We start from the raw sequence: 18,366 nt of genomic DNA, 5'->3' as shown, positions 1-18,366 counted from the left end.
GCTGACTTGTCAGAGTATGGTTTCCTAACACACATCATATCACACACTGGTGAGAGAACAGAGGAATACTGTCACTGCTGGCAGGCACAGAGAATGTTGGCTCCTGGCATGACTTTGGAATCTGCCTGGAAACCTCAACTGATAAAACTTCAAAACTCGCTGCCTGAACCTGCAGAACAATACCTAGGGTCCATCTCCTTTCTCACTCCCTGTCCTTTATCCCAGGACTATAGCATAATTGACCTTCTAGGTAGCATTTGTAGGTAGAGAGAACTGGTGGAAGAGGGTGCTGCAAAAAAATCAGTAAGTAAAAGAGAATAGGATCATAAAGGTAAATAGGAAAGAATCTTAAGGGGCAAAGTGTGATAGTACAACAGGGAGGGCATTTGCCTTGCATGTGGCTGACCTGGGTTTAATCCCCAGCATCCCTGAGCACCACCAACAAAGATCCCTGATCATAGAGCCAAGAGTAAGCCCTGAACAGCACTAGATATAGCCCAAAAATGAAGGAGGAGGAGGAGGTAGAGGAGGAAGAAGAAGATATATAATAATTAAAGAAAATAATTAAAGAAAATAAATTAAAAGAAAATAATTAAAGAAAATAATTAAAATTTAAAAATGGTTAAATTGCAAAAAAAAAAACAAAACAATAAAACAAACAATAAAATAAACAATAAAGAACAAGGCAGAAAGAGATAGCACAGCAGAAAGAGAAGGGCATTTCCCTTACACACAGCCAACTCAGATTTGATCCAGGCATCCCAAAGGGTTCCCCAGCACCAGTACAAGAGATTCCTGCCTGCCTAACCCCTGAGCACTGCCAGGTGTTTAAAAAGGGGGGGGGGGGGAGATTGCTAGGTGAGCTAACAAACAGCTCGATGCAAATGCTGGGAAGAAGAGAAATAAATAAATTCCCTTGGATTCTGAGAGACAGGTCAGGGAAAGGTGTTTGAGGAGATGCCCCAAGAAGAAAGGGAGAGAACCACTTCCTGGCTTTCTCCTTCCCTCCAGAACCCAAGATCACCTTCCTAGGGATAAGTGTTTCAATGCTAAGCACCCAGTCCACTGTCTCCAGCAGCTCTGCCTTCCACATTTCTATCCCAGAAATGCAAAATTTAAATACAAAGGACAACCAGGTTTAAATGCTCACCAAGTGCCTTCTGCTGGCACGTTCTGGTGACTGCTTGAAACACACATAAGGACAGGAGGCAAAAAGAGACCAACCTGGGCCCGAAGAGATAGCACAGCGGTGTTTGCCTTGCAAGCAGCCGATCCAGGACCAAAGGTGGTTGGTTCGAATCCCGGTGTCCCATATGGTCCCCCGTGCCTGCCAGGAGCTATTTCTGAGCAGACAGCCAGGAGTAACCCCTGAGCACCGCCGAGTGTGGCCCAAAAACAAAAAACAAAAAACAAACAAACAAAAAAAGAGACCAACCTAGGAATTCAAGTTCCAAGTTAAATGCATGCAGGGCTCTGGCCAGAGGGCCACAGCTGGGGCCCTATACACTGCAGATCAATATTGGATGAGAATTATCTGGATGCTTTCCAAGAGAGGAAATGCTTGAGGGGGGCAAAGTGAGAATCCCCCGGAATAATGGCCTAATACATTTTCTCCACGTAGGCCCCTGTCATCCTAATAGTGTACATAATACTCCCTGTTGCTTTAATTATGACCAACTCAAGCCATCAGATTCAATACAAATCAACAATCATGCCAGAGGAGATCTAGAAACTGGAGAAACTTGCATCATTTGCTTAATCCTGGTGCTTCTAAACTAAGTATCTGTCCTGGCAACACAGGTTTTTGTATGTATGTGTGTGTTTTTTTCTCTAATCATGTACTCAGTTGAATAAAATGCCTAACTTGTTATCTTTGAAATCTGGAGAACATTAATTAGCTCATTGCAAAGGAAAGCAAACAAACAAAACCTCAAAAATCACCACCTAAATAGTGCTTTATTGACCAATTAAAGTCATCAAAAGTGGCATTTCCAAATGAAAAAGCCACCCACCCTTTTGCTTTCTAATAAAAAGGAATCATTAATGTCATCGCATAAATAACGCCTCACCAGTCCTCAAGGGTAAGTAATAATGTCAGGTTGGTAATAGAAAAACTTGGTCGTTTTATACATTTTGCTCAACTCATGCCTCCTTCACACTACTTATTAGAAGAGGTGAATTCTGAAAGTACTAGTCTATGACTTTTGTAAGAAAGGTACAAAAACATGCAGCTTTGAGAATTAAAGCTCTGTCCAAAGTAATGTTTGTTTGGGGAGCACATCAGGCAGGACTCTGTGCAAAGCAGGGTTAACTCCTGGCTCTGTGTTCAGGAATCACTCCTAGCAGGGCACAGGGAACCCTAAGGGATACCTGGGGATTGAACCTGGGCCAGCCTTGTGCAAGGCAAACACCCTTTCAACTGTTCTATAGCTCTGGTCCTGTCTTGTCTCTGCACTTAGGGCTCACTCCTACCAATGCTCAAGGGGCCATATACATGGCAGGCAAGTGCCCTAACCTTTGTCCTATCTATCCCTGCCCACCCGGTTCTGTCTGTCCACTTCAAAATTTGCAAATAACCATGAGGACTGAAGAGCTTGTTTTAAAGGCTGCCCTGAGGGACTGTGGATGAAGAACAAGGGTTAGATAACACACACCTCATATGCTGCCTTCCACCCAGAGCCCCAAGCTCCCCAGTGTCCCCCAGACACCTCTACGTGGTTCAGGTAACCCCCAGCACATGCACCACATCCGAGGCCTTTTTGATGAACCATCCTAGGCCTCCTAAGCCTGCGGATAACCCCCCTCCAAAATATAAAAACAAAAATAACAGAGCATTCTGAAACATCCTGGGTCAGGGTGACAATTCTCTTTTCCCACTGGGATAATGCATGAGAAATGCTGATGGGCTCAGTCACACCCCCAAAGCCTTGCCAGGTGTCACAATAGCCATAGGAGGTGACCACAGGGGTAGAGGAGTAAGCCAAGTGCCCCCAGAGGGACTGGTGTTGAAGCGAACTGCAATGCATTCAAAGATCAGTAGGGCAGCAGGGAAGTGGGATGGGAGGAAGCCGCTGAACTGACAACCTGGAACCTAGAAATTCACTATGTTTCCAGCCATCTCCTCCTTCCGGCCTGTGCAAGACTGCAGATTGTGTGAAAGCAGAATTGAGGGGCTGCACACACCGCAATAGCTGAGATCTCATCAATTCGGACCATTTCTTCAGGACTGAACCTCTAGATCTGGCCATGAGAAGGAAGCTGTCACTGGTGACTTGAGAAGGAACCGAAGGAACGACTGAAGAACAAGGTCCTGATACAGCCCACACACTGCCTAGTCCCAGGAAAGAGCAGGGACTGGCAGGCCATGTGAAATGGCCAGCAGAGAGTCCAGACCATGTATGTTCTAAACCAGGATGATGTCATGTCATCCCGCCTCAGTGACAGTTACGTGACAATAAAGATGTGCTAGACCACGCACAGCAGACCCCTGGACATCAGGGTGCTGAGCAATCCAGTGCTGGCTCTGCCCCCTAAGTTTAACTGAACAGATGAATTCAGCTCTGGGGTCTCACTGCAAACCTGCATTTGAGCCTTATTCATCATGAAACTCAGTTATATGCCAAGAAAAGATACATTTGCACAAAAGAGCTGCCCTGGGACTAGGCTTTGTGAAGAACAAAAAACAAGTCCTGTGTGATACAGCAAGCTTGATTCAGACCTGGGGGGGAGTGCAGCTGTGGGATCTGAAGTTTTCTAGAAGCCACTCCCCCCCCCCCCATTTCTTGTCCTTTTGTTACATCCTTTTACAGATGCCTGCATCAGCTGCTATGGAATAACTTCATCTCAGAACAGCACAGAGATTCACAGCCAGTGCATAGAGACGCTAAGGCCATGTTCCCCATCTAGACTGGGACTATTTTCTTCATGCCCTGCAGCCCTCCTGCCAGCAGATGCCCCTTCCAAGCTCATGTGCCCTGTAAACTAGCTCTATCTTTGGGGTTCAGTGTGCCCAGACTCATGAGAGGTGGCAATGGGCTGGAGAGATATGAACTTTGTGCTGATTTATGTGGTGATCTTTGGCTTGATCTTTGGAGTGATCTCTGATGTAAGGGTCTGAGTTGACACTGGAGTTGGCGCTGAGAATCAAAGATCTCTTATAATGCAAGATGCAAAGGGAGTTTATTAAAGCTAGCAGAGGTCCAAGTCTCATCCAAGCAGGGAAGTCTTAACCAGAACCCAGAGTCAAATCTTCAAGCAGTTTATATAGGGCTTTATAAGCTTCAACAACTCAAGCATTTCATTGGTTAATACAAGCAGTTCATCCTTCACCACTCACATGATTGGCCCATTTTCATTTGCACACAAATCACATCCTTACTTAAGATGGATGTCCCAACTCATTGCTGACTCAACTTTATGTCAAGGGGTCCCTATCTGGTGGAACATTCGAACCCACCTAGTTCTTCTGTTTCAGCAGAACAGGGGGTGTCATGCCTATTTGAGGGGATATTTTGGGATATTATCTTTAGGCTAACACCCTCTGCCTACAGGGAAATTGTAGAGTGGAAAAATACTTTACAGTGGCTTTACTGAGGGCTCGGGACCCCCTTGGTCCTAGGCCCAGCGGCTTTGGCTTTGGTTCTCACTCTATGTGTTGCTCTTCCTGCTGATCTTTGTGCTAATCTGTGTGATGATCTTTGGGTTGATCTTTGTGTTGATCTTTGTGCTGAACCTCGTGGTGATCTTTGCCACTCCTTCCTCAGAGCAGAACCATGTCCAGGTCACATGGTTGCGTATCTCTGGGCCCATTTGCTTTATTACAGAGGAGCAGACACAGGCTGGCACAGATACGGTCTTCTTCTCTGGCCACTCATCTGCTTCAGCTTATTAAATCTATAAATCCAGCTAAGTGGCAAGAGTTATTGGCCTAATCTCCACCATAAAAAAGCAGAAAGCCTGCCATATTTCTAAAATATTCTCCAAGTTCTCAAAGGTCAGTAATGTGTGAAAAGTCACGTGAGGAGATAATCTGGCTGACGGGTGTGCAGCTGGAGGAGGGCTGATAGGTATGTGGGATGGAAGAAAATGAAGGGCAGCTGGAAGTGCAAATCCCACCCCAGAAGTGTCCCCCTCCACCGCACCTTGGTACACAGGCAATACTGAAATGCACAGCAAAGCTTTTTTTTTTTTGGGGGGGGGTGCACACAGGTCAGAGCTTAGAGGTTACTCCTGGCAGGCTTGTGGGGCCATACAGGATGCAGGGAATTGAACCCAGGTCCTTCCCAAGTTTGCCGCATGCAAGGCAAATGCCCTATGGTGGTGCTATCGCTCTAACCCCTACAGTAAGGCTTTTATACAGATTTCCAAGCCATGACAGTCTTCATTCACTGAGCTGTGGTGACCTTTTTTTTTTTTTTTATTTTTGAGCTACAGCTTTAAGGTCTAGTCTTGAATCACTCCTGATGCGCGCAGGGATCCTATGGGTGCCTGGGAGTTAACCTGGGCTGGTCACATGCAAGGCAAACACTTTCCTGTCTTTCCATCCCAGCATTGGTCTTGAAGACAGAAGAACTGTCCTCAGCCTTCAGTGCGGGGAAATTTCAGACACATGTTTGAACAGTGATTCTGCTTATTTCATTTTATTTTTTTAAATGAAACCACTGTGAGATACAGAGTTTCGATGTTATTAATAGTTAAGTTTCAGTCAGACAATGTTTCAAGATTCAACCCTTCACCAGGGTTCATTTCCTTCCACCAATCTCCCCAGCTCCCTTCCCATCCCCACCTCCCACCCCCAGCCTACCTCTAAGGCGCTTTTCTTCTCTCCTTCTATTTCTTTCTCTCTTCCTTTCCTCCATCCCTCTCCTCTCTCTCTCTTCCTCTCTCTCTACCTCTCTCTCTCTCACACACACACATACACACACACACACACACACACACACACTGTGGTTTGCAATACTGTTACTGTACTGCCTACCGCTTTACCTCCTTTCAGCATCCAGTTCTTGTCCAGGATGACCCTTGTCCACTACCAGTGTCCAGTGATTCCTCCCCTATTCAGTGTCCCATGTGCATGGTTCCCCCACCCCAAGTCGCTAAAGCCACAGTGGTTCATGCCCTCTGGAGCCCCAGTGTCAGCCTCACTCTGCTTGCTCCAAAGTTTCCCTTGAGGACTCAGCTCTGCACAACAAACCCCAGGCACCCTCCAGACTGGGAGAACCAGGAAACCTGCCTCCCTGCCCCCGACTTCCCATCTTAATGATTCAAGATCACAGAGTGGAGGTGCAGGCTGAGGATCAGAGGAAGACGCTGAGAAGGAGGGAGAAACTAAAGGGGCCATTGAAGACAGGCAGGGAAATGCTTGATGAGGGCTTTGGGCAGGAAATAAAAAACTCCTTAGTTTCAGGGCACCCCCTGAGATGGACACAGAATGTGTAGAGAAGCCACCATGTCCTGGATGCACACACACACACACACACACAGAGTGTGCAGACACAACATATCCCATACTCTGAAAGCCCTGCTGCCATCTCCCACCCCTTCCCATCTCTCCTGATCCTGGAAGGCTCCCTGAGAAACAGTGCCAATGGTGGGAACCAAGACGGTGCTCTGACGCCTGACTCACACATTCCTGGACTCCCCCAAGTCTGCAATAAGACCCCAGAGTCCCCATTGCCACTGCAGCCACACTCTGGCCAACTTTCATTGCCCTGTCCAGACTTGGAGCACACCCCCATCCAGCACAGAAGGTGCCTATTTTTAAAGACTTGGTCCTTGACCCACTGCCCCTGAACCCCGTCTATGAGTGAAGACATATTCAGCTTTCCACAAGCTCAGACCCGCTTCTGAAAGTCAAGCAAAGGGCTTGAACCCAGGAAGTTCCAAGTCAGAGCTGGACTGACAGTAGGAGGTGAGTGTGCAAGCAGCTGTCCCAGTTCCACCTCCAGCCATGCACAAACGCTAAGCAATGCCAGATAGACCAGGAACATAGCTGAGCTGCTCAGGTATTCCCAGGACCCTGGGGTGTGAGCAGCACCGTGTCCTGTGTCCTGGCATCAAGCCTCCCAACCAGCAGGCCCAGATTGCTGGAAGGGGCACAAGGGTGATCTGGGCACCGCCTGGGAGGTCCCACCCCAACAACTAAAGAAACTAAGCCACTCCCTGCCAGATGTCCTAGAAGCAAAGCTTTCTTCCATTTGACTATGCCAACTGGCAGGAACCCGGTTTACTTACACTCCTGGGTGGAGCCGGGCAGTTGAACTTTCAAAGGAATGAAGGCGGCTAGATGCCACCATCACAAACAAGGTTCTGCACTTTACAACCATAAGCCTTTCTGTTTGTTTGCTTGTTTGTTTTTGGTTTGGGGCCACAACTGGCTGCATTCAGTGGTTACTCCTGGCTCTACACTCAGAAATCATTTCTGGCAGGCTCAGGGGACCATATGGGATGCCGAGGATTTAAGCCAGGTCCATTCCGGGACAGTCGTGTGCAAGGCAAATGTCCTACCACTGTGTTATGACTTCGGCCTCTGATAACCATAAACTTTTACAACGGATTCAATCTCTGTCCTCTGAAGGTGCCAACAAACCCAGATGTGTTTCCGGGGTCTATGTGATCACACATGATCATTACACATGTGATTCTCATACAGAGAGCCCCCCAACTCCCAATTTCTACCTCCTATCTGTACCCCCAGACTCTTAGAATAGCTTGAAGCTCCTCTCCATTCTAAACCCTTCTCTGCTTTCCTTCAACTTTTCTCTCACAAAAGGAAACTTCTTCCTATACACTTTTCCTTAAAAGCACATTAAGTAGTTATTGGTTTTTTTTTGGTTTGATTTGTTTCGTTTTGGGGGCCACACCTGATGGTGCTCAGGGGTTATTCTTGGCTCTGAGCTCAGAAATCACTCCTGGTGGGCTCAGGAGACCATAAGAATGCCAGTGATTGAACCCGAGTCAGCTACATGCAAGGCAAATGCCCTCCCGCTATGCTATAGCTTCAGCCCCTGGAATCACAAGGTCCCCTCCCCGCTTTATTTTTTGCAGGCCCATATCTCTCAAAGCCATTTCCGCTGAGAAGGAGTTATTTTAGGATCACAGCCAACTCATGGGAAAGTGCTCAGGGCAAGACTTCTTGGGACTGGTTAATTCTACTGTTTGCTTTTTTTTTTTTTTTTTTTTTTTTGCTTTGGCCTATCCTACCCAGGTGCCCAGTGTTGGATGAATTTGCAAGGCTGAAAAGAAGTTCTGCTTGCCCTGAGCCACGTGTCCTTGTTCCATCCTGATTGTCACTTGCCTCAAACTTATTTAATTTCACAGGTCTCAGCAAATACAGGCCTATTTCCTCGGGAGAGTGAGTTTCCGATAGCATCGCTTTCCTGGTGATAGATCATACATATTGGTAATTGAATTACCTATTGCTGTAATGGGCTGAACATAAAAGACCACATAAAATAAAATGGCTCCATTGTCCACACCCCCATTATTGTCCACAAACTCTAGACTCCCACAGGCAAATGAATGAGAGATGGAGGAACACAGAAAAAGCGAGTCTGGGGCCAGAGAGGTGGCGCTAGAGGTAAGGTATCTGCCTTCCAAGGGCTAGCCTAGGAGCGATCATGGTTCTATTCCCTGGCATCCCATATGGTCCCCTGAGTCTGCCAGGAGCGATTTCTGAGCGTAGAGCCAGGAGTAACCTCTGAGTGCTGCCAGGTGTAACCCAAAAACAACAATAACAACAAAAAAGAAATAGCGAGTCTGGGGTCTTCCAGAAATAGAAGGTACTCAAACCCAGAAAAAAAAAATCTTTGGAAAGAGTCTGTGTTTTCAGCAAATGAAGAGAGGAGAGGAAGTAAGGAACAGACTGATTTTCTGCTTTCCAAACCCAACAGCCGTGTTATACACAATTGATTTATCTATAAATGCAGAGATGACATATCAAGTTGCTCATCTTTGGCTCTTGTCAAACAAACCTTAATCTTGGATTTTAACAAAAGGGTGGGGTGGGTTTAACAAAAAAAGGCAGCAGCTTTTTCTTCAAGAGAAAATGCTTTTTTCTGCAGCCCACTGTTAGGTTAATCCTATTTTCAAAGGTATGACCAGGTGAACTCAGCTTGTCTTTGAAGTTGCCTGGCTTCAAAACTACTTTGCAAAACTCAGAGCCAAAGATTCATTATTTCAACGCCAGAACATTATAATAAATTACTTATTATATATGACTTCCCTCCCAGGGCAAGGCTTCATTGGCTTAGTTCGGTTTGGCTTAAGTTCTAAATTAAAACAAGTTTTGGATGGGTCCGCTGAATGTAAGAAGTCTGTCTACATCTAGTCTAGCTTGCTTATTTTAATTTTTTCATCCCTACTTGTTTCTTGCTGTAGGAATTAATTTGGGGATAACCAGTACCTGAAATTCTTCCAATTGCTTCCCTCCTCTGTACTAACTTCATCTAGTGAATTTGCTTACTGCTGCTGCATTTTGAGATTACCAATGGCAGATTGCACCAATCCATGCCAAATCCTGTCTACCAAGAATTAAGCAAAATGGTCAAACCCAGTAAAGTGCAATAATATTTATGCCTCATTTTGAAAAGATTTCTAAGAAAACAGTGAAAATATCTGAGCAGTCAATGACAGCACACAAAGAGAGCATCAACAATAGAAAACAATCTTTTATACTCAATTTTAGAGGCAAGTGAACTTTCTTTGCAATAAATCTGCAAAACGATGCAAGAAAGCACGATCTCTAAAGTTCCAAATTTTTCACTTTGGTATAATCCAATTTGTTGGGTCCTGTAATTTACCTTTTAAAAAATTACTGAACACAAAACAGAAAAAAAAATCACATCACCTTCCTATTATAATTATACTCAAAGCAACGTGTCAGGGTAACTATAGCAACGATCTCAGAAGCATTTCTCAATACAAATTGGGTCTCCTTTTCAAAACCAGAATTACAGAGGATAGAAGGCAGAACTCAGAGAGTTTTTTCCTCCAACACTTGAACTTTTACCACTATCAAAATGGATTCCTCAGCTCAGGGACTGTAAACAAATTAATCTCTTCTGTCCTGTAAAAAAAAAGATGTGACTGAAATCCAACCTCTGCTTTGGACTTATTTCTAGTCTTTGCTAACCACACGTGTACATATAGTAAACACGGAGCTGACTGTCACAGATTTTATACTTAAAATACACACACATACACAAAATAAATATTCGGGGAAAAAATCACTGAGCCAACCAATGTTCTATATAGGCTTCGATAAATTTGCTCTCTCAGACCTGGCTTCTGTGATATTGAGGATAGAATATTCAATGAAAAGTCTGTTGGGTTTCACATTCTGTTTTCACATTTTGTTGGTTTTCACATATGAAATTTAAAGTGACTAAGGAGCAAGATTTCTTCCAGAAAAGCAAAGGAAAGACGCTCCAAGGATCCCCCAAACTCTCCACTAAGTGACAAAGTGTCTGTCCTAACACCTCTATCCAATAGCAGACAACTTTTAAGAACCACTGTGCTCTCTATACAGTTATACATTTCTTTCTATCTTGATGCTGGAGAGAAGTCTTGACAAAAAGGTCACAACAGTAAAGAACACAAGTTTGGGGGGGGTTCTGTGTTTGGTTTAGTTTGACCCCATTAGGAACATCTCAAAAACTCCTTTAGGACAGAGACAAGCTTTACCACCCAGGAGACTAAAGTCTTTGCTCTCAGCCAGGACGGCGCAGCTGTTTGCCATTAAAACAGACAAATAAATGAGTGTGATTCTTAAAAGGCAACCCAATGATTAGCATCATCCATCTCCTCCCTGTTAAGAAAAGGACTCAGGGGCTAAAAGCATGTAAACGCAGGCACCAAGCCAGGTCATCACATCACACCCACTTTCCCAGAGCAAGCAAAGCACCAAGAGAATCAGGAGGGACCAGGGAATCTCACACCAAGACTTCTAGAAGAAGGAAGGAAATCTCGGTTTCACCTGGCCCAAGCAAGCATAGTTCTAAGAGCTGTTTTATTTAAAACAAACTTGAGGTGTGGATGGGGAGACTTTGGGTGAGGAAGGAGGTGAGGGGAGGTAGTTTTTCTGTGGGGGAAACTGATCTCATAGCAGAAATGATGCATTAAGTTAACTAAAAGGGGAATTAGTGGGTGTAGTGCATTATAAACTTGTCCCTTAAGTCTTCAATATTGAAATAAGCATTAATTAGCCATTAAGTCAGTATGTTGTCTTGTGTCCCCATTAAAAAAAAAAAGACAACTCCATAATTAATAGCAGATTTATTTTAACCAACTTGGCCAGTCCGACAAAACTCTCTGGGTAAGCTAACGGGGTAACATTCCGATTAGTGGTGGGAATATTGCACTGGTGAAGGGGGGTGTTCTTTTTATGTCTGAAACCCAACTGCAATCATGTTTGTAATCATGGTGCTTAAATAAAGATATTATTTAAAAAAAATAGATGCAACCAACATTTGTAACTAAATCCTGACGGTGGGTGCAGGCAAGCCCGGGGGAGAAAGGTGCAAAGCTTGATGCCACCACCTCCCATCATAATCTTCATTCAGTTTCTATGTCCTCCAGGGGTCAATACAGGAGTCATAGAGTCAGGACCCCCAAAAGGCAGACAGGAAGTTTGCAAGGATGCAAGAACCCTGCTTGCCTGAGGGAGGGCTGGGATTGGGCAACCCAGCTCCCTCGAATGATCACCAGCCCCCCTGCCACCCATTGCCCTTCGGAAAGGATGTCACCGCCTGCCTGCAATAGAGTTCCTGCTGTTGGCTGCTGGGAAAAAAAAAGCACCCCGTGTCCGCCCAGTACCCCCATTACCACCACCACCTCCAACACAGAAGCAGCCCAAGTCCCCAAAGCGCCGCAGCCGCATCCATCGCTCGCTCGCAGCGCCCCCTGCCGGGAAACTCCGGGACGGCGCCGCGCAGGAAAGTTCAAACCCAACTCCCGAACGAACGTAGCCAGGTACAAAGGGGCGAGCCGAGGGGCGAGGGGTGACGGCGTTTCCCGCCAAATCCGGGGTACCCGGGACCCGGGAGTGAAAGACAAGACTCTCAGGCTGTCCCCGTCCCCGCAAATCTGTGGTCCAGGACCCAATCCTCGGGGTCCACCTGTACTTCCACCTCCAGCCCCCAAACCCTGCACAGGCGGATTGCATGAAGCAGAGGGGAGATGCGCTCGGAAAGGGGCCGAAGGGGTGCGCGGTAGCACCCTTGGTCTGCGCCGCCCCGGAGGCCACCTTGATCTCCCCATGCACCAAAACGCCCGGCGGAGTTGAGCCGCCCAAGTCTTACTGGTGCTAGCGCGCTGCAAAACACCCCTGAAAAACCAGCTTGAGGGGCTGCGAGGCTGCGCCCCAAGACTAAGCAAAGGGATGCCCCGACCCCTCACCCTTAGCAACCTTGGATCGAGCGCACCGGCCTCTAGGGCGGACCTTCCGCAGGCACGCTGGGAGTCCGAACCCCTTTGCATCCCCATCCCTGCACGTTCCAACCCAGAAAATGTGAGCACCCAAACTTCCAAATGGGGCGCAGGCACAAAAGCGGGAGCAACCCCCCCCTCAACGATTCTGACGCTCCTCAGCATCCCAGGCGCGCCCCCCAGGTGCTATGGCGACAAGCCTGCCTGAGGGTGACACCAGCCGGTACCCAGCGCCCACAAGCTCCCTCGGAGCCGCGTGGCAAGACCCGAGCTGCGACCACAGCCACTCGAAGACCCTCCCGGGGATGGCTCACCAGGTGCAGCTCGACCGGCTGCGGCCAATCCTGCGGCGCCCAGGAAAAGGGGTTCCTCTGAAGAAGGAGGGGGTCCTCTCCAGGGTCCACGAGGTAAATCGAGGCAGCGGCGGGTTGTCCCAGGTCACTTTCCCCAAGGCACTCCCCGGCGCGCACAGCGCGATGTCCAGGCGCACGGTCCCCTCTGGGCTGCACGACTGGTCCCCGCGCCAGCAGCTTCGCGCGCAAAGGGGGCGATGTGCGCGGAGGTAGAAAGTTGGGGGCCACAGCCTGCCCCGCTCCGGAGCTGCCGCGGAAAGAGAGAAGCCCCCCGGGCCGGGCTACGCAGGGCCAGGGCGCGCGGGACTTGGGGAGCCGCGGCGGGCCGGGGGGCTGCAGAGGCGCCCGCAGAGCAGAGCCAAGCGCAGCGCGCAGTCGAACCGGAGCAGCAGCAGCCGCCGGCGCCGCCTTCCCGGCGAGTCTCAGCTCGGGGAGCAGGCGGGGAGCGCGGGGGCCTCCTCGCCCCGCCCCGCCCCGCCCCTCTGCCGCGCCTCCCGCCCCCTTCCCAACCGGGGTGCAGCCCGAGCGCCCCACCTCGCGCCCCACCTCCCCGGGGCCCGCCCCCGGCTCCTCCCCTAGCCGGGACCTGGGGACCCGCGCGAAACCCGCGGCGTCGACCCCCTGGACCCCAATTTCAGCCTCCGAGGCCCGAAGGCGCACCAGTTAGGTTATTTTCGGGCTCTCTGCACCCCTGTCCTGCAGACCCCCGGCCCCTGAGCTGTCCGCCCCAGACGAGGCCACTTGTGGGGCACGGAGCCGGGGGGCGGGGATGGGGGCGGTATAAAGGACCCGAGGCGCCGCGGTTCGGCCCGCGACGTGGCGCACACGCTCGGCTAGCCGGGGTACCAGGTACGTGGCAAGGGGAGACTGCAGATAGGGGGGCGCGGGGTGCTGGCAATTTGGAGACACACTGGGGTTGCGCGCTTCGATCTAGGCACTCCCTCCAGGCATCCCCCGGAGGAGCTTGCGGGTCCGAGCTGCCCAGCCAGGCAAGTTCGGATGGAACTCAATCCAGTGGGCGCCCGGGAGCCAAGGCCTTGTTGGGGGGATTTGCGTGGGGGGTATCCCCAAAGTATGGCGAGGAGCGGCCTGTGTCTGCTCGTGCGCTCTGGGGCGAACGATGCGACTTGTTGCACTTTGGGGCCGAAGCTGCGAGGACTCCTCGCCTCGGGTGGGTGTTCTCGGGGTGGCGGTGGAAAAGTTTCGGGACCCGAAAGCAAATCGGGGCCTTTCCAGACGCGGCCAAGCTGGTTACTTTGCGGGCACTTTGGGGGCTCCTTTTCCTCATCCCCTCCCCATCCCACCCCACCCCCGGGATCGTTCCCGTCTGCTCCTGGGGAGAAAGTTCCAGGGAAGCTGGGGAGATCTTAGGTGTGGATTCCCCAAGGGCCAGGGGTGACCCCCACTTCTCGAGACCCGGAGTGGAGGACAATGTCTCTGTGCCCTTTTGCGCCATCTTGGCTCCGAGGTGACTCACAAGTTTCTCCGGCCACTTTGCAAACGCCGGGCTCTGTCCCCCCACCTCCTGTCCTGTCCTGTCCCGCGGGGTCCGGGACGCCCTGGTACTCCCGCATTCGTGTAATGGGGAACGGGGAAAGGGGGTTCCCAGGTGACCCCGGCTTTGGTGAGCCTCTAATTGTACCCCCATCTCATCCATCAAACAAAGCCCTGCGACTCTTCGGCGACCACAGGCCAAAGAGGGCCACAATAATAAAACAAATTGGCATCGATTTGTCTTGCTTTTCCAGAAATACTGGTGAAGAGAAGTCTTGAGTGAAACCAGCTGGCCCCAAGTTTCGCAGCAAAGTGCGAATCGGTGCCCTGGTGCTCCCCTTTCTTGGCGCCCCAGGGTCCTCAGGCCTCTCTCGGATTTCCTGTAGGACATCCGGGAGGAAACCTTAGGAGTTGGCAGCGCTTCGGGGCCAAACTTCTTCCCAGGGTTGCGGGGAGGTGGCCCAGCTTGGTGCATGGCATCTCCTAGGTGCCCCCCGAGGCCTTAATGGGAATTTAAGGGCGCCCTTGCTGCTTTGGCCAGCGGGGTGCTCGCCCCAGCCCTGGCGGCTCCTCTCTCCATCTCTGGCTACGTGGCACCCAGGCCTGCCCCGAGCGCACAGATTTGCGCGGGTGTGGCTTAGGGCTCCGAGCTTGGGGGGCGGGAGCAGACACTGCTTAGGGCTTTAGCTTGGCCACCTTTCCTGGTCAGTGACCCTGGGGCGCCTCGGGAGCAAGAAATTGGGGCCCAAAGGCGTTGCCTGACCCTTGATTTGACCCAGAACGTTCCAGTAAGGAGTGGACACTTGAAAAAGTCTTGGCAAAGGGCTTAACTGTGAGAGAGCAATAGTTTTCTTTTCAACAGAGGGAGACTATTATGTTCTCTTTCTTTCTTTCTTTCTTTCTTTCTTTCTTTCTTTCTTTCTTTCTTTCTTTCTTTCTTTCTTTCTTTCTTTCTTTCTTTCTTTCTTTCTTTTCTTTCTTTCTTTTCTTTCTTTTTCCTTTTCTTTCCTTTATCTTTCTTTTCTTTGTCTTTCTTTCCTTTTCTTTCTTGTTCTTTTTTCCCTTTTTCTTTTTGTAACTTGATTGGTTGGTTGGTTGGCAGCACTCAGGCATCAGTCCTGGTTTCTGCACTCAGGAATCGCCCCTGGCAGGCTGGGGGACCATATGGGATGCCTGGATTCAACTGTGTCCTTCCCTGGTATGCTGCATGCTAGGCAAATGCCCTACCTCTGTTCTATCTCTCTGGCCCCTCTTTCTTGTTCTCTTTTCTTTTTTCCTTTTATTTCTTTCTTTTTCTTTCCTTTTTATTTTTTCTTTCTTTCCTTCTTTTTCTCCTGCTTTTGGACCACACAGGGTATGCTCAGGACTTACTCCTGGTTCTCCCTACTTAGTAATCTGTTCTGGCTGTTCCTAAGGAACCATTTGTGGTTACCTGGATTCTAACAGGGTCCAGCTGTGCAAGGCAAGCACCTTATCCCCTTTTCTCTCTTTCTCTCTGTCTCTCCTATGTCTGTCTGTCTGCCTCCTCCCAGAATATGACCATTCACTCACTCAATTTTTGTTTCTCTTTGGGAGTAGCAGCAATTTTATGGATTTACATACCACCTCGCAATGTATTTAAAATATGACTATTTAGAGCCAGCAAGATATGACAGGGGTTTTGATATTTGCCTTATATGCCACTGACCTTGGCTCTATATGGGCACCACATATGGTCCCCTGAGACACAGAGCCAGGAGGAAGGTCTGAGTACTACCAGGAGAGCCCCCACACACATGCAAAAAAAAGTTTATTTGTAATTGATCACAAATTAGTGACTGTGAGTGTATTCTGAAGAAGACTAAGTGGAGTTGTGTCTGTCCCTTGAGACCTGTGGAAGTCTCTCAATTTTCCCAGCTCTAATCTGTGCCTTTGGAACTTACACTGCACCCCTGTTAGAAGACAGCCAGCTTTTTGCTCAAAACAAAGAGGGTTCCCCAATTTCCTCTTCCCTTTTTCACCTAGCCCTTTGATATGTAAAAGCCCACCTGGGTCTCAATCCACCTTCCCCTGCTTTGTTGAATTGGTGCTAGATTAATAAAGAAAAGGCAGTCTGGCTTCTCACAGAGACAAGAAGTCACTGACTCCATGACTCCCCTGACTGGCTTGGCTTATTAATACCCTGCTTCTTCAAATCCATCACATGGGCTTGGAAATATGGTGCGTTATGTGATTTCACAAAGTAGGGATGGATTTTATGCAAGGTTTCTAGCTAGTCTGTCCTTTGGAGTCATGGAAGCAGAAAAGTGCAGTAGGTGTCAATTATGCCACTGTTCAGCACAGAGGTTGGCTCTAGAGACAAAGTTTAGGGGGTTGGTTTTATTTGGGGGTATTCGGGGCCATTCCTAGGTGTGCTCAGGGGGTCTCATTGCTGGTGTGCATATGGACCATTTGCAGTAATAGGGATCAATCTGGAACAAGCCTCATAAAAAGCTTGTGATTTTTGTTTTCTAGGATTTGGGATTTTTATTTTGATGGTTTTGGATTGTTTGGAGCTGCATCCCAGAGTGCTGAGTGTTGAGTCCTGGCTTTGTGCTCAAGGATCACTCCTGGCAGGCTCTGGAATCCATATGGGGTGTGAGGATCAATCCCACATGCAAGGCAAGCACCTTACCTGATATACCACCTGTCCAGTTCCAGAGCAAATGATTAAAACCCTATACTATATATCTGTGGTTCCGAAATTAGGTTATTATTTTTTTTAATCTCAGGCGAGTTTTCTCTGGATGACATTTCAAGATTTTTTTCTTGCCCCTTGGAAACATAAAGGACCCATGGAAGTGCTTCTTGTATGAAGCTACTGGTCTTCCCTCTATAAAAGTTGGGGTGAACAGTGCAAAACTGTTTATTTTCTAGTGGATGGGAGAAAGTTGGACTGTGCTCAGGAATGACCTTTCGTGGTGCTCAGGAGACCATAGGCTGTGCCAGGTATAGACCAACCTATCCAAAGCCGACTGCATGTATGCAAGACATGCACCTTAAACCCCTGTACTGTCTCTTCCAACTTGGTTCTCTTCTTTTTCAAATACATTGATAATGCAATTATACAATTGGCTGTAACATGAATGGAACTGGAAAAAATCTTGTGTTCAGTGAAGTAAGCCAGAAGAAGGATGAATATAGGATATCACTTAGCACTATGTGGTGTTTAGAATAATTGCATGAGGGAATGCAGTAGTTTAAATGGGGGTTGTCGAGGACACTCTTGGCCCCAGAGGATATAGGGAGGAAAAGGAAAGAAATTGAATTGAGGAGGAGAAGATGGAGGTGAAAGAATGGGAAACCGGGATCAAGGGGACTCAGGTGCATTGATGATGTTAATAAAGGACAAAACAAAATACCCAGACCACAGAGTCAACAGCAATGAAATCATGAGACCCAAACGTTGACATCAAACTTTAAAAGGTGCCTGTAATGATAAGAAGCTTGGGGGATTGGGACAGCGATGGGCTCTGGTAATATTGGTGGAGGGAGTTTGTGGGATTGATGCTGAAACATTGTATGTCTAAAACCCAAATATGAATAACTTTTTAAATCACAGTGCTTTAAATAAGAAATTATCTTTAAATAAACTGCAATGATGACTGTCCCTGAATCAGTCTGAGCGAAACAGCACATACTGTAAGAGAACATCAAACCAGCCAAACACTGGGTGAAAATGATGAGTTTTGGGGCGCTGATTCATGTGATTTGAGAAACGCCATCCATTTCCTGATTCACCCCGATCTCTGTGTGGGGACAGAAAGGAGCTCCCTGGTCTCAGAAATGATTAACCCACTTCACCTTATCTTCTCTTCCTTGTGCTTGAACTTCAGCTTATCACTGAACCGAAGTCGCCCAGCCTTGGACTTGGAGGGGCCAATGAAGATAATTGCCTGAACAAGAGAAGGCACCTGTGTGTTTTGGGGAGCTTTAAGTTCCATCAGGCATGGTGCAAGATGGCAGGGTCATGCTTATCGTCGTGATCGTCTACCAGTCCTGGACACTGGCACACACCTGGACACTGCCATCACCTTTGGCTCTCCCGCCTGTGACTGTCCTCACCCCCCTGCAC

At 48.5% G+C, this 18,366-nt stretch overlaps 1 protein-coding gene and 1 non-coding gene across 2 annotated transcripts in view; one reads left to right on the top strand and one right to left on the bottom strand.

Moving 5' to 3' along the window:
* Positions 1-12,789, bottom strand: part of SEMA5A (semaphorin 5A) — a 450,728-nt gene extending 437,939 nt beyond the window's left edge. Inside the window, exon 1 of the mRNA XM_049767907.1 lies at positions 12,741-12,789. The gene's annotated coding sequence lies outside the window, so the exon portion shown is untranslated. The remainder of the gene's footprint in view (positions 1-12,740) is intronic.
* A 5,174-nt stretch (positions 12,790-17,963) lies between these two features.
* LOC126002779 (small nucleolar RNA SNORD123) lies at positions 17,964-18,033 on the top strand. Its single transcript, XR_007493416.1, has one exon. It is a non-coding gene; the product is annotated as a small nucleolar RNA SNORD123 (small nucleolar RNA).
* Positions 18,034-18,366: the final 333 nt, after the last annotated feature.

The sequence above is a fragment of the Suncus etruscus genome, chromosome 2 (genome assembly GCF_024139225.1).
Source record: "Suncus etruscus isolate mSunEtr1 chromosome 2, mSunEtr1.pri.cur, whole genome shotgun sequence".
Taxonomy (NCBI): domain Eukaryota; kingdom Metazoa; phylum Chordata; class Mammalia; order Eulipotyphla; family Soricidae; genus Suncus; species Suncus etruscus.
This window is presented reverse-complemented; position numbering and strand designations above follow the sequence as displayed.